The sequence below is a fragment of the Cupressus sempervirens genome, chromosome 10, assembly GCF_028749045.1.
Source record: "Cupressus sempervirens isolate cs-2001-9-10 chromosome 10, ASM2874904v1, whole genome shotgun sequence".
Lineage (NCBI taxonomy): Eukaryota > Viridiplantae > Streptophyta > Pinopsida > Cupressales > Cupressaceae > Cupressus > Cupressus sempervirens.
In genome coordinates this window covers 459,521,163-459,536,627 of record NC_143127.1, presented here as the reverse complement: position 1 = coordinate 459,536,627, position 15,465 = coordinate 459,521,163, and positions in this window count along the sequence as shown.

The following is a 15,465-nucleotide window of genomic DNA, read 5'->3' as shown; positions in this document are numbered from 1 at the left end:
TCCTCGCTAGTGGGGACATTACAGTGGCATTAGAGCGTGATCTTGCCATCCTGTAGGGTTAAGTGAATCTAGGAAAATAATTTATATGAAAAACTAATGTAGATGGTAAATGACTATGAGAAAGGATTCAAACATATCCATAATAGCAACGTAAAAATTTGGACTAAAAGAAATATCTATTTTAACTCAATAGAAAAAATTATATAATTGCTTGAGGACAAGCAATTTGAGGAAGGGTGGAGTGTCATATCCCTATTTTAAGATAGAATTTTAATAATAATTAGATAGTACAATGTTATTAAATAAATAATGATAATAAAGTTATATTGAAACTAATACTAAAATATTGAAATAGAAAATAATCATTATTTAATCTATATTATCAATGAAATAATATTTAGTGTGATATTTTAAATAATTAAAAAATAATTTTAAAAAAATGAATAAATAAAGAAATAAAATTAAATACAAGAGACAATATTGTAGAAAGTATGTTAACTTTTTGAATAGAATTTAATAATAAATAATAATAAACACAAATAATTAAGTAAATAAATAATATAACATAGAATAATATAAATTAACTAAATCTAATGAAAGTCAAGAGATATTTAACAAATCGACATGACTTCTTAAAATTAAGATATAAAAGGGAGGAGAGTTTATTTTAGAGAGGAGGAAAAAGAAGAGGAGAAGATAGGAGTTCAAAAAGGAAAAGTGGAAGAGGAAAGTGTAACGCCCCGCCAAGGGATCCAAAAGAATTAACTTAAAGTTTCACTAAGTTTGCTAAACATTTTTTTTTTTAAAGTAAGAAAGTATAACATACACATCAAACACATAGTAGCGGAAGCAATAACATGTAATCATCGACAACCATACATCGCAAGTTACATTTCTTAAAGATCCCAAGACGTTGAGTCACGTTTAAATTTAATTAATTCTAAGTCTAACAATTACCACATACATATGAAAGAATAATCAGAAAGTCCCATGTCCATAATATACATTTGTTCTGAATGCCTCTCGGCAAATTAGTTCGGAATGCTCAATCATCCACTGTACAAGTCACAGGGTATGAAAGGCTTAAAAGAATATACATATGTAAAAATAGAAATGCATCAACCTCCACGAATCCATGATACAATGTACAGTAAAAATATATGAAACTATTCACTATACATGATACATCCATACATCCATAATGATGAAACATCTATCATAAAATCTAACCATCCATCATAATAATCCAAGAACATAGTGAAGGTAAATGCCAATCACGAAAACTCCAGCCACGGTGACCACGGAACGGATCTCAATGGTAAGAGTAAAAGCACTACCACTCGACCGCGTGGAACCTAAATGGTCCACTCCCACCGCGTTGAGGAGATAGTCTCAAGTCCCAAATAGGATAACAAAACCTATAATCATAAATACTCTCTAAGTCCAGGAAATCCTATAAGTATGCTAACTCAAGGGTTCCTAAAAAGATCGACATCTAAATCCTAGAGGTACCACAAGACACGTAGGAAACCTAATATGCAAGCGAGAAAGTGTCATCGCAAAAGTCACGTAGAAGTTACCCGAGCAATCCCTTAGGAATCTCGAGTCCCTACTGATCCCTGCAGCCACTAGTATCCTCTCGTACTGACGAGGCCTACTATGGAATGCAAGGTCGTAACCAAGCGTTCTCTCTACCCCATCCTAGTCTGTACTAGCACTCAAGGCATGGGAGAGAACATACAATTATCTTGTTAGGTTCATTTTCCCTTATTTAGTGTAAATGTTTTCACTTATTAAAACAACTTACAATGGGTTACTCCAGGCAGCCTCTTAGGGCCCCGATCCCCATTGCAAGCCACTTCCTGACTCTACAAATAGATAACCTACCCTAGGCTCATGAAATCACAAATCAAGAATCATAATAAAATCACTTCAGTCCTATACAAGCAACTGAAAAAATCATAAAAAGATAAGCCACAAAATTACATCAGTTCTTCATGAGCAACAGATAATATCAAATAATAAACATATGATCACGATAGTTCTCTATCAGCAACTGAAGGCATCAATGATAAATCACAAAATCCAATGGTTCTCCAAAGAGCAACCAGAAAGTATCCCAATAGTAAATTACAATACTGATCGAAGACTCCAAAATGGTCAAGTCAAAACATGACATCATCAAGAACATAACAAACACTTCAGTCCTCTCAAGCGACCGAAAAGCAATCCAAGTATAACTGATCGTGACTCAAAAATGGTTATCAATATAACTGATCGAGACTCAAAAATGGTTAAGTCAAGTATCTCAAATACATACATCTCAGCTTCACACAAGGAAACTGGAAAGCAATAACAAATAGTAAATACATCCATCATAGAGCATACTATCACATTACCTTGGTTGGTTTGAAAAGATCGAGAACAAAACATCATAACCTCACATTCACAACCCCGAGCCTCTGGTAGCAACCTAAACTGGTCAATACTAGAACAACCCCAAAACACAGAGAACACATAGAAAACATCAAAGTCTCAGAGATTGGATTTGAAAGTATATTATTGAGTTAAGGTAAGGTTTACGTTCTAGTTTAACGTCTATCTTAAGTAACTAAGTTTTCACAATTAGCCCTTACAATTAACCCATTTCTATATTTACATGATTGTACAATTATCCTATAAAAATTCTAAGGATGATTTTTTTATTTTTTTATTTTTTATTTATTTATTTTAAGTTATAAAAAAGATCCTTAATGATTTTAAATAAAACAATTATGACTTTATTAAAATCATCTTTATTTAAACCCACATTAATAACTTTCATTGAGTCAATAGTCTAATTATACAATTTTATCAAATAATATATATTAATGATTTAAATAAAATAATTACAATTTTATTAAAATCAATAATTAAATACCCGATAATAATAACTTCTATTCTTAATTAAATATTAAATCATATTTAATTAATATTAATCAATATTTTATTTAAATATATGTCACATTTATTATTAATATAACAAATTATAAAATATTATTGAAATTTAATAATGAAATTAATATTAAATAATATCATAATTTTAATATAATTAAAAATTATTAAAATTAATTAAAATTTATAATAGTAAGAATTATCTCATAACCAAACCCAAAATTCGCATGGCATATTAACTTTTTTATTAAAACATGTATTAGCGATTTAAAAATCGTTGCCTGTCGTATGTATGCGCAGGGCAAGACTGCTGTTGCAGTCGTCCTGCATCAGCAGGTACGAATGCGTACAGCAGTCGCCTGCTGCATATTAATAAGGGGGCAGGGGGTGGTTAAGCCGCCCCTCCCCAATACTTTTTTTTATTTTATATTTTTTTTTAATATATATTTTTTTAAAACTATTTTATTTAAATCAGAGTTTGTATATATAAAAAAAAGATTTGTTAATTAAGATTTACATATATGTATATATTTTTTTATCTCAAAAAAAATATAATCATTATAATAAAATTTATTGATATACAATCTATTAAATATATATATATAAAATAATTCCTTTTTAATAAATATAAATATATTGAAAACTTGTTTTCTTCCTTATATTGATATAGAAAATATAAGCCAACCATCTGAACTTGTAATTTAGAATTTCAGTCTTAGATTCAACCCTTCCCATTTAAAATTTTGTATACAAAAGTTTATTGACAAGCCTCTGATAAATTCCAATATTGTAATGTTTAAACATTCATCATAGAGAATTCAGATTTACAAACCCCAGACACGAAGAAGACAGGAAAGGATAATTGCGTATGTAATCGATAATCAAAAACACAAGACCCTACCTGATCCTGATGCTATTATGCAATCTCCAGGAACTGTAAGAGAATACGCTCCTCTCAATAAACCTTCTTCCGAAAATCTTTCTTTGGTATTAGCCTTTTGAAATTCGCTTCCAAAAGTTGTCTCCCCAAAAATTTCCGTCCAACTTCGTATATATCAAAAATGAACCCCCAAAGTTGTGATAAGCAATTTCTCCTCAAATCAGGGCACTAATTGTGCGTTTACCCGAGAAGACTCTTTGCACAACTCAGTTAACTCCAAATTAACCTTTATTATCTTTTCTTTTATTTTGCATTCAACTTTCATGCACATTAAGTTGATTTATTAAATAACTTTATTTAATATTCTACTTGAATTCTATTTTAAATTAATTTATTACTTTAATCTTATGTGCACTTTTTGAAATTAAAATAACATTATTAATTTCTATTATTTAATCTTTTAATTTAATTCTCATATTTAAACTCATGCTTAGATCATGCGATCTCGAATCCTTTAATAATTTAATGTATTTCAACTTTTTAAATTAATTTTAGAAACTTAATTGATAACATATTTAATTAATTTAAATAACAATAATATTTAGCATTTATTTAAAAATGAACTCCAAATATATTATTATTAAATTAAATAAATATTATCCTGTTCTAAATTTATCTTTGAACTTTAATCTCCAAATTTAGTTCTTTTATTTAATTAATTTCTCAATTAATTAAATATTAAAGACATCATATTAATTCTCCATTTAAATAAATCATTAATTAATCTTTTTAATTAGACTTAATTAATAGAAAACACATCAAGGACTCATATAACAACATACGAAAACCCATCATAGAAAAACACATACTAAATCAAACAAAAAGGGTTATAATCATGAAATTACATCCTTTGATGCATTCGGAGGGTACTTAACTCAGATACTTGTCTTAATTATCAATTAGGACAATTGGCTAAAGGGTTTAGGATTTGGACTTAAGAGTTTATCTCCCCTCTCTTACCATTGAGACAATGCGATAGGGTACGCTCATCCTAGCAATTCAGGGAAGTCAATACCCGGTACCTGCAACCTACATAAAATCCACGCATGTACAAACACCATATTCTAAGCTAAACAGACAATGGCAGGAAGTGGTGCATCGTGTAGATCCTGACTAGCAGGTGACTACGACTCCCTTCCTTAACCACATCAGAAACACCATACATAAATAAAACAAACACGCACACCATACACATGCAGTATGGGGTAAGTATCCATAAGAAAGCACGTGTGATAATAAACCATCTAACTAATCATCATCGATAACTGAAAACATTGAATAATCATCATACATGCATGAAATATATAGAGTACCAAGTAATCTCATCATATAATAAACTGAGTGTAAAACAACATCTGATAATCTCTAAAATAATAATACTAATCATCAAACATAAATTGGCCTAAAAGAGTTTGGCAATGATGACGGAAATGCGACTTAGGGGCAGGCACTATAGAAAGTAATATGAAGAAAATAAGGAAGTAACTTTCGGAAAAGGTATCTATGATATTGAAATGATGTGAACCTTTGAAAGGGTCATAATTATGAATAGTTATGACTCTTCAAAGATGTATTTATAAAGTATTGGGACATTTTCAAAGTATTTTAATCATGAAGTGTTGTGATTTTTTGAAAGGATGATAACCATGAAGTGTTGTGACTTTTCAAAGGATTTGTATTTTGAACAGTTGTGACTCTTGGAAAATAAGAAACAAAAAGTATATTTTATCCTTTACATATAATAACAAGGATGCAAAGCATCAAAGTTCCTGCCTAAGTATAGTTTTTGCATATGACAAGTAGCAATTTAGATAGTGTCTTATACATTGGATATGCAATAGGATAAAGCAACGTATGCAAGTTTTATTGTATTTCAATAATAATTTACATTAGCAAAGCATGTACTCAATTATGTTATGCAACTTGATAGAAAAAAATTATGTCTTATAGCATATCAATGCATACACATTATTTCATTATACATATATGACACAGAGAGTGTACTTGGATATGAGACTCATGTGTATACATTGTTTGATTGCACACCTTTCTTTGTATTGACTAGTGTCTTTTGTAACTACCATTAATTATAGCTTGATATGTCATTATAGCTATCCATGATACCTGCAAATTCCATTTTGTGCATGTTAGTATATTGTGATTATGTCTCATAATAAGTTGCTTTTAATATTTTAAATAAATGCTAATTTGTGACTAGTCATGTTTACCTTTTGTTCTGAGAAATTGTTCAATCTCCATTTTTCACAACATGATTGATGGCATTGTTCTAGTTTAATGTGAATTGACCTTTGACGATGAAATCTTGAAGGATAAAGATGAACTTTGATTTGTCTTGTCTGTAGTCTTCAACTTTTGTGTCTTTTAGGCTTGGTAGTAGTCATTCAACAATGCACTTGTCTATTGAAGACTGGATAATTTGTTTGTTTTCAGTTGTGATGATAGTCTTTAGGTATAATGAATATACATATGGAACCTCTTGATTACATCTATTGCAATGAGCTATTTTGTCTTCTAGCATTCCATAATCCTCAAATTTTAAGTTTCATTGGGAACAAAATGCATGAAATGGATTTGTGAATGCGTTGGCTACTTTGAGAACTCCATCAACCTGCAAGATATGTTTTGATATTAATGTAGCTTGTGTAAGAATTAATTAATAGTTTAAGTGCTGAATTATCTGAGTTTGCTTACCTGTAGTGTTGTTTGTAGCAATGCATTCAAGGCATCCAATATTCTCTTGTCTTTTAGTGTATAGATGTATGTAGCAACCCCTATGTGAAATGTTCTGTCCATGTCGTTTTGTTGTACAATGTTTCTAAACAACATTGCAGGTGTCTCACCTCTTTGTAATTGGATTGCTATTTGCATGGATTCTTCTTCAAAAGCAGAGTTGATTTGTGTCATGTCCCCTTTTCAAATAATAAAAAAATAATAATCTTTGCTAAGGCAGGCAGGCCCAAGTAAGTGAAGTTTCGGAAAAAGGGGGTTAATCTTTGGAAACTATTGGACTAATAAATTAAATTATTATTAAAATATGTTTCATTAACCTCTCTTGGACGTGAGTTACAGTTATGGCCTCTTTTAAGGGGTTTGGAGGCATTTTGGGCAGATTCCAGAACTTGATTTTTGCTCATTCTTTGTTATTCTTCAGAGGCTGCCAAACCTGTGGAGAAGGAGACCCAAGAATGGGAGTTTTCAGGTTTCCAAGAAGGCTAAAGATGGGAGTTTGAATCCATTCCATGTGCATGCTCATACAGAGTTTGCCTTTGTGTTGAACAGTGCAGATTTGTGGGTTTTCGGGTGTGTTTTTTGTATGAGTTTGGTATTTTCAGTTGAGTATTTCATATCAGTTTGGGTTGCTACTGTATTTCAGACTTTAAGGTGTTGAAATAGAGCTGAATATATGTATTGGGACTTGATTAAACTTCTGAGATAGATTATTAGTATTTTTGTGGTGTTTTCAGGCATTTTTGTGTTAATTTCGGGAGCCCGATGAGCATAGTTTTTGTCCTACATTTGAGAACTGTTGTGTAAAGGATATACAGATCTGGAAATTTCATTTTGTAGGCTGTTATGCTGCTGAAATTTCTGTAAAAATGTCCACTTTTAGATTTATTAATAATAGGTGAAGCTGTGAAGCTTTTGGCACAATTTCTGGCATACCCGATTTGGGGTTTCTTGAGAAATTTGGTGGATCTTTGTGATATTAGTTGTTTGATCTTGAAAATCTGATTAGAGGTTGAGAATATCATAAAAAACCAGTAAAGGGACATTTCAGTGGTATCAGAGCCATGATCTTGCCAGCCTGAGGGTTTGTAGAAGTTTTCATGTCAGTTTTGACAACTACCCAGATCTTGCATGTCAGTTTTGACAACTACCTAGATCTTGCATGTCAGTTTTGACAACTACCCAGATCTTGCATGTCATAATTTGTGGTTGCATGTTGCTTCCAATCAGCTGGATGTCAAAATTTATGGTTGCATTCTACTTCTAATCATTTGCATGTTAGTTCTTGGTGAATTTGGTGGTTGCATGTTGCTTCTAATCAGCTGCATGTCAAAATTTATGGTTGCATGCAACTAAGTGAAAGAGAAAAAAGATATTTGCAGCGAGAAAAGAATAAAGAAATTTTGATCAAACCTCCAGTTGAAAGTAAAAGTACAAAATTCAAAGAAGGGAAAAGTATGGCTGATCTAGATGAGATGGCAAAGAAATTCTTCCATGACATCCAAAATACTCAGAAGCAAACAGTGGATAGTTTGGCAGAAACTAGAGAGGCTTTGCGAATATTGACAGAAAAACTACAAGGAGTTGCATCTATTAATGAGAAAGGGAGCACTTTAGAGGAGCCAAGAAATCTAAAATCCACACCATCTAAATCAACCAAAACTATTTTCTTGCCTGCAGATGAGCCACCAGTACCAAATCCAGCCATTAATCCTATGGAAGAGGTTACAGGTAACTTGATTACATTAAGAGCTACTTACAATGGCTTAGATGATGACTTTCATAGTTTAGTTCCTTTTAGAGAATATGTGGATATGATGAACACTTTGATGCCCAAGAAAGAGTTCAGAAGGGAGCATGACATAAGTGGAAGAGAGCTCAAAAATAAAATAAGCAAGTTTATAGCACCTACTTTTGATGGAACAAATAAAATTTCAGCTAGAGCATGGCTACAAAAATTACAGACCTTCTTCACACTTAACCCCATGAAGGAGAGTGATTCTATTCAAATTACAAGTCTACACTTGGAAGATGCAGCCTATGATTGGTGTTATCATGGAATGACTACTCAAGGTCATGATCAGGTAACTACATTTGATGATTTTAGTCAAAGAGTGATAGATAGATTTGACCTCAAGGATGACGATTATGAGGATGTTGGTTTTCATGATGGTGAGATACTTGGTAGAGATGAGTAGACATTGAGCATTCATGACTTTTTTGATAGAGAGTACCAGGCATAGTTAGATGTTTCGTCACATGAGGTTGAGGCTAGTAGTACTTCACATGATTTATCCTGCCAGCTGAAGGTGAGTGAAGACAGTATTGTGACTACATTATCTCATCATGATAGGTATGTGAAATTAGTTGGTATTGGTCATATTACTCAAGTGAAGATTTTTCTTGAGTTACCAGCTGATTATAGTTTACGGATATGGACTCAAGATTGTTATATTGGCATTTGGGATTCAGTTGACTGGAAATCTTTAACACTTTTTGGTAGCAGTGATTGTTTGGGTGCTATCATGGATTTGATTAGAAAATTGCACAGTGTTGTCTTTTCTTGTGCTAGGAGCTTATCCGATGTTGGTATTAGTTTTTATACACCGTTGTTGGGCTTTGTTCATATATCCAGTCGACCATACTTGCTGGAATGTGTTGATGATCTTTCATATTTGGCAGTGTGTACAGATGAGTCCCAGGATCATATTGGCATTGATGACATCCAGGAGGATGCAGTGGGTAGTTTTGAAGACTTAGTTTCTTTGGGTACAGAGGAGTTGGATAGCAGTGCTATAGTTTTTGATACTCCGTATGTTGATATGAGCTTTAGAGTTGATTCACAGGACATGGATGGTAATACTCTAGAGACTAGTAACTTTGAGGATACTCCGTTAGACAGTGCATCAAAGGAGGTTTGTAGGAGACAGTCAAGCAAGTGCCATCATGTGTCAAATTAGTTGAGAGTTAGTGACCGAGACATTGCTATCACTTGCCAGCATTTCGATGTTGCTCGTCAGTTGTTAGCAGTTTATGGATGGGGTTCTCCTACTAGTGATGAGCAGGAAGGCAGTTATCTTTCCTTGACAGAGATCCACTCTTTATGGGAGGCTATTTGGATTTTGAGACAGAATTATATGCAGTTGGTAGCCGACAGAGATTATCTTATGGAGTGGGGCAGTACAGCATATGATGCATTGTTGGCCAAGGAAGATGAGGTGAGTGAGCTTACTAAGCGACTTGAGGTGACTTCTGAGATTCTTGAGAGTACACAGTTGGCTTTCAAGGAGTCACAGTTTCATTTGGCTAAGGTGACCATGGAGTTAGAGCAACTACAGTCTTTGCCTAATTCTATACAGTCACAAGCTGTGGTGTTTGGTGATCTGAGGATGTCCATGGCCGAGATTGTCAGAGACAATGGAGATGGGGATGCATCCATCCTTGATACTAACATTGGCATATCAGGTTCATTCCCACTAGAGTTAGGTTTAGTTGAGTTGGGTGTTGTAGCAGACTGTTGTATGCCTGACATGGTGGTGGCCTCTAGTACTGATGGCACGGAGACTAGAGATGTATCAAAGATCATGTGTGATGTTGGTGAGTCGGCAGTTGGCATGGTTCCTGCTAGTAATACTACTCCCTTGGTGATATCTTCGGAGGTAGTAGTCAGTTCCAACATGGTTAATGATCAATTGCAGTTAGTTTCATCTAGATTACAGTCTGAGCCACTGACTAAGATTGGTGAATTCTATCGGCATTACACTATGAGGTACGCTCATCAATTTACCTTTGATGACCATGTTGATGAGATGATGATACAGAGATGTACTTTGGCTCCTAGTGCTTATCATCAGTTATGGGACAGTTTGATTCCTCAAGATGAGAGTTGTGATGGGCATGAAATGGCAATAGGTTCTGCAGTTGATAGCTTGATAATACATGACTTAGAGCAGGAGTTTTGGAGTGATGCTTCAGTGGGTGTTGTTATTGATTCTACTCCTTTGGCTATGACATCTCCTGACTTAGTTGGTGATCAATCACAGTGGGTTGTATCACTTGTTCATGGTGAGTTGTTGACTAAGGTTGGTTTTTTTTATCAACATTATATTGTAGGGTATGTACATCAGTTAGCATTTGATCCTTGTGTTGAGGAGTTGATGGCAGGCAAATTTGGTTTGGGTTCCATTTCTTGTTGTTTATCTTGTGATGGCTTTTCACCATCAGGGGTGCATGGGAGTTATGGTTATGAGATAGTGGCTGATGATCTATAGAGTTGTGTTGACTGCAAGAGTTGTACAGGGTGTGGATTCTCCATACTTGGTACAATTTCATTCAAGAGCGTTCACCATTGTTGCAGAGTTGGATTGTACATTCTGTATAGGCCAGTGGGATGCATTGATGGTATTTACTGTGTTGGTAGTTTGATTTGTCCACTTTACTTGGGTTTTGATGTTTTAAGAGTTTGTGTCTCATGGGTTTTTGACTATGGTGGTGGTGATTTTGGAGTTTGGTTGAGCTATAATTTTCAGTTTGATTATGGATTCCTCTTGGTCATATTGCAGAGGATATTGCAAGAGCTTGTGTTAATTGGTAGTAGTATAGTTCATGACTACATTTGGGATCCAGGTGGATTGATTGGTTTATTGTTCAGCCATTGCTTGAGGACAAGCAATGTTTGGGAGGGGAGGACTTGTCATGTCCCCTTTTCAAATAATAAAAAAATAATAATCTTTGCTAAGGCAGGCAGGCCCAAGTAAGTGAAGTTTCGGAAAAAGGGAGTTAATCTTTGGAAACTGTTGGACTAATAAATGAAATTATTATTAAAATATGTTTCATTAACCTCTCTTGGACGTGAGTTACGGTTATGGCCTCTTTTAAGGGGTTTGGAGGCATTTTGGGCAGATTCCAGAACTTGATTTTTGCTCATTCTTTGTTATTCTTCAGAGGCTGCCAAACCTGTGGAGAAGGAGACCCAAGAACGGGAGTTTGTAGGTTTCCAAGAAGGCTAAAGATGGTATTTTTAATTCATTCCATGTGCATGCTCATACAGAGTTTTCCTTTGTGTTGAACAGTGCAGATTTGTGGGTTTTCGGGTGTGTTTTTTGTATGAGTTTGGTGTTTTCAGTTGAGTATTTCATATCAGTTTGGGTTGCTGCTGTATTTCAGACTTTAAGGTGTTAAAATAGAGCTGAATATATGTATTGGGACGTGATTAAACTTCTGAGATAGATTATTAGTATTTTTGTGGTGTTTTCGAGCATTTTTGTGTTAATTTCGAGAGCCCGATGAGCATAGTTTTTGTCCTACATTTGAGAACTGTTTTGTAAAGGATATACAGATCTGGAAATGTCACTTTGTAGGCTGTTATGCTGCTGAAATTTCTGTAAAAATGTCCACTTTTAGATTTATTAATAATAGGTGAAGCTGTGAAGCTTTTGGCACAATTTCTGGCATACCCGATTTGGGGTTTCTTGAGAAATTTGGTGGATCTTTGTGATATTAGTTGTTTGATCTTGAAAATCTGATTAGAGGTCGAGAATATCATACAAAACCAGTAAAGGGACATTTCAATTTGCAGCTATTAATTGACAAAACAAATTTATTTTCTACTTTTAGAACTCTGTACTTAATAGAAACATGACTACTATACATGTTGCATAAAAAGAAGAAGTATTTAGTGTGTTTTTTACCTATACTTTGTCATCATCATTATTTTCATCTTTTATGTCAACAACATATTGGGAGCTAGTATGTCATCCTACAACTACTAGTGCACCTATTGTACCAATGGCATAGGTACTTGTGCTTGTGAGTAGCTGTTTGATTGTGGAGCTTGGTATGAATTTGTATTCTTGGCAAAGTCACGGTATAGTTTCAATTGTACTTGAATCTTGGAGCTTCAAGATGCAATCTGAATCTCCATGATCAAAGGTTGTTTTGTGTCCTAGTTGAAATCCTAACACTATAATGGATGTTCCTAGAACTATCTTGTGTTTGTACTCTTGTACTAAGTTCCCTGTGACATTCAAAGTTATTGTCATTTCTCCTTTAGAGTCTGTCAAGTCTACACGTAGCACCTCTCATGTTTTTTTTTCTCTATCTAGCGTTGTTGTATATATGACAAGTATGTCTCCTCCAAAAATGTTTCCTGCTTTTCTTGCATTCAAGTCTTCAATTGATATTGCATTGGGGTTTCCTAGTTTTGACCTGCACAAAGTATTATGGTGTTAGTCTAGTATTGTAGTTGTTTGGTATTTAACATTTCTTCAAATACTAGAAATTCATGTATTGATTTGTCATTTTTCATGTGGGAATTCATGTTATTGGAGATGAGAAAAGCTCAGTATCTTTTTGTTGTTTGATCTTGCTTGACATGTGTTCCCTTTCCTGTTCTTTTGCTTCCTTCCATTATTGTGCTACACAAAAAAGTAGAACATTGAAATATATACCATTATATTAGAGTTATTGTCTTTGATACATAAAACTCTTAGGTGTAAATTGTATTTGCATTCTTGTATGTGTTCTTCTATTTAATTTTGTGTTTGGTTGTCTATGTATTAGCAATCTAGAGTGGAGTATGGAACCTTATGAATGTAGCAAGGTGATCAGTCCAGTATGCTTTTTCTTTGTAACAACAACATATATTACTTGAGTTTGTCCAGATCTGATCAATTGATGGATTGTATACATTTTTTGTTTTTTCTGTGATGTAATTCATGTTGTGGTATTGCATATATTTTTGAAGATTTTCTTTCTTAGCATTTCTTATTGACATATCAATATTTAAATTTCCTACAATGTATAGATTAGTCATTGGTTTGACATATGCGATGACTTGTTGAATAATAGTGGCATATTCTTCAATGGGTGTGTTAGGTCTTGCATAAACATTACATATATTTAGTTCATTGCTTTTGATCAAAGTTGTTATTGTAATAGATTCTATATTTTTTGTGTTATATTGCTTTATCTTTGAAATGACTAGAGTTTTGTTGGCTAGTGTCATTATACCATGTATGTAGTAGGCATTGAAGTTGTTGAAATGTTGGAATTCATCATTTATTTTAGGGATTTGTATGTGTACTTCTTGAATGCACATGATGTCAAATGACATTAAATCATACTCATTAGTTATATCATTTATGTTAGGCTTTAAACTACATGTGTTTAGTGTGCATAATAGCATGGATGGTGTGTTATGAAAACATGTATCATCATTCTTGAATTGCCATTTTGCACTTGATTCTAGGCGAGACATTTCGAGATGTATTCTCTCTTTGATTATAAAATGTTTTGGTGTTAGAGGTTTTAAAAAGAATAATGAGTCAATTGTTTTAGTTCGTGATAGTGTTGTGTATGTTAATCCATGTTGTCTAATGCCTGTGGGGTCGAAAGCCATTGCCTCCATTGTAAGCCCTTATGACCTATGTATTATTCTTGCACATGCTATCTGTATAGGGAATTATTTTCGTACAATAATTTTATTTTTTATCGATGCCTTTTGGATAGGTCGAATAATGCGTAATATTAGTACCCAGTCATTTTCAATTTTTTCTGTATAACATTGTACGAGTTTCTTGCGTTGTTGCTATCCAATTGTATTGTTGTTAAATTTTATCCAAACTATGTCAAAATCATTATATTTTGTGTATGCTTTGAATATTCCATCTAATCATCTTTTGTGTTGTAGCTTCCTGCATATAGTTCTACCAGAATATTTGGTTTGAGATGAATTTGATGTGGGAGTGAAATTGTTCGTGTGTGTAGGTGTAATGCATTGTTATTTTCATCATGTTCATCAATGGCATTGAGGACATTCATTTCACCAGGAACTATTCAAGCATTTTTGTATTATGAGCATCGACATCGATTCTTCTATAGAAAAGGAATGGCAGTGTTGGGTCCAATGGTGGTTTTCTCATGCATTGTTCATTGATGTAGTGCAAATCTTCATTTGTTTGCATGCCTATTCGTATTTTGTTGAGAACATTAATGAATTTTTCATCATTTTGCCTTACTGTATGTGTTAACGAATAACATTTAACATTGTCTATCCAAAAATTGTAAGGCATCAATTCTGACATAGTTGCTTTATTTTCAAATACGACTGCATCAAGTACTGGTTGTGCTTGGTACAAGTCTCCACAAAAAATTATATCGACATTTCCAAAGTGTATAGTAGGCATTTGCATTATCTCACGCAATTGTTTGTCAATGTTACATAGGAATGTTGCACCAACTAATGATATCTCATCAATGAGACGTACACGTAATTGATCATAGTGCTTTGACATTGCATCTAGTATGTCGCTATTGAGTGGCAAGAAGTCAGATGTGATAAAAGGTATGTGGAATGTTGAATGTAATGTGACTCCACCTACATTGTGTGCTGCCTTTCCTGTGTAAGCCGTTATTAGGCCTTTTGGTTTTTTGGGATCACTGTCGATGTACTTATTGTAGATCCGAAGGAGAGCTTGGTATATAACTTTTGTCGTGAAAGTCTTTCCAGTTCTGGCTCCGCCTGTCAAGAATAGATGCAATGGGTTCTTGTTGTTTTTAATTTTTTTTTAACAATATCTTTGATGATTGCTTGTTGTTCTCTATTTAGCATTTGCCTCAATTTGTAGTACTCATTGTTGTCCATAATTTGTGGATGGTGGCTTATTTTAAATGTGTTATAACGTATGTTACTTTGTATTTGTTGTACCTTGTGTTGGATGTCTTTTTGTATGTCATATTGCTCAATTTTCTCGTGTTTTTTGACTGTGAGGGTTTGGCTATCCATTTTTTCATTTTCAGTATCTAGATCCTTGACTACTTTTTCCATGTCACCCCATGCAGGA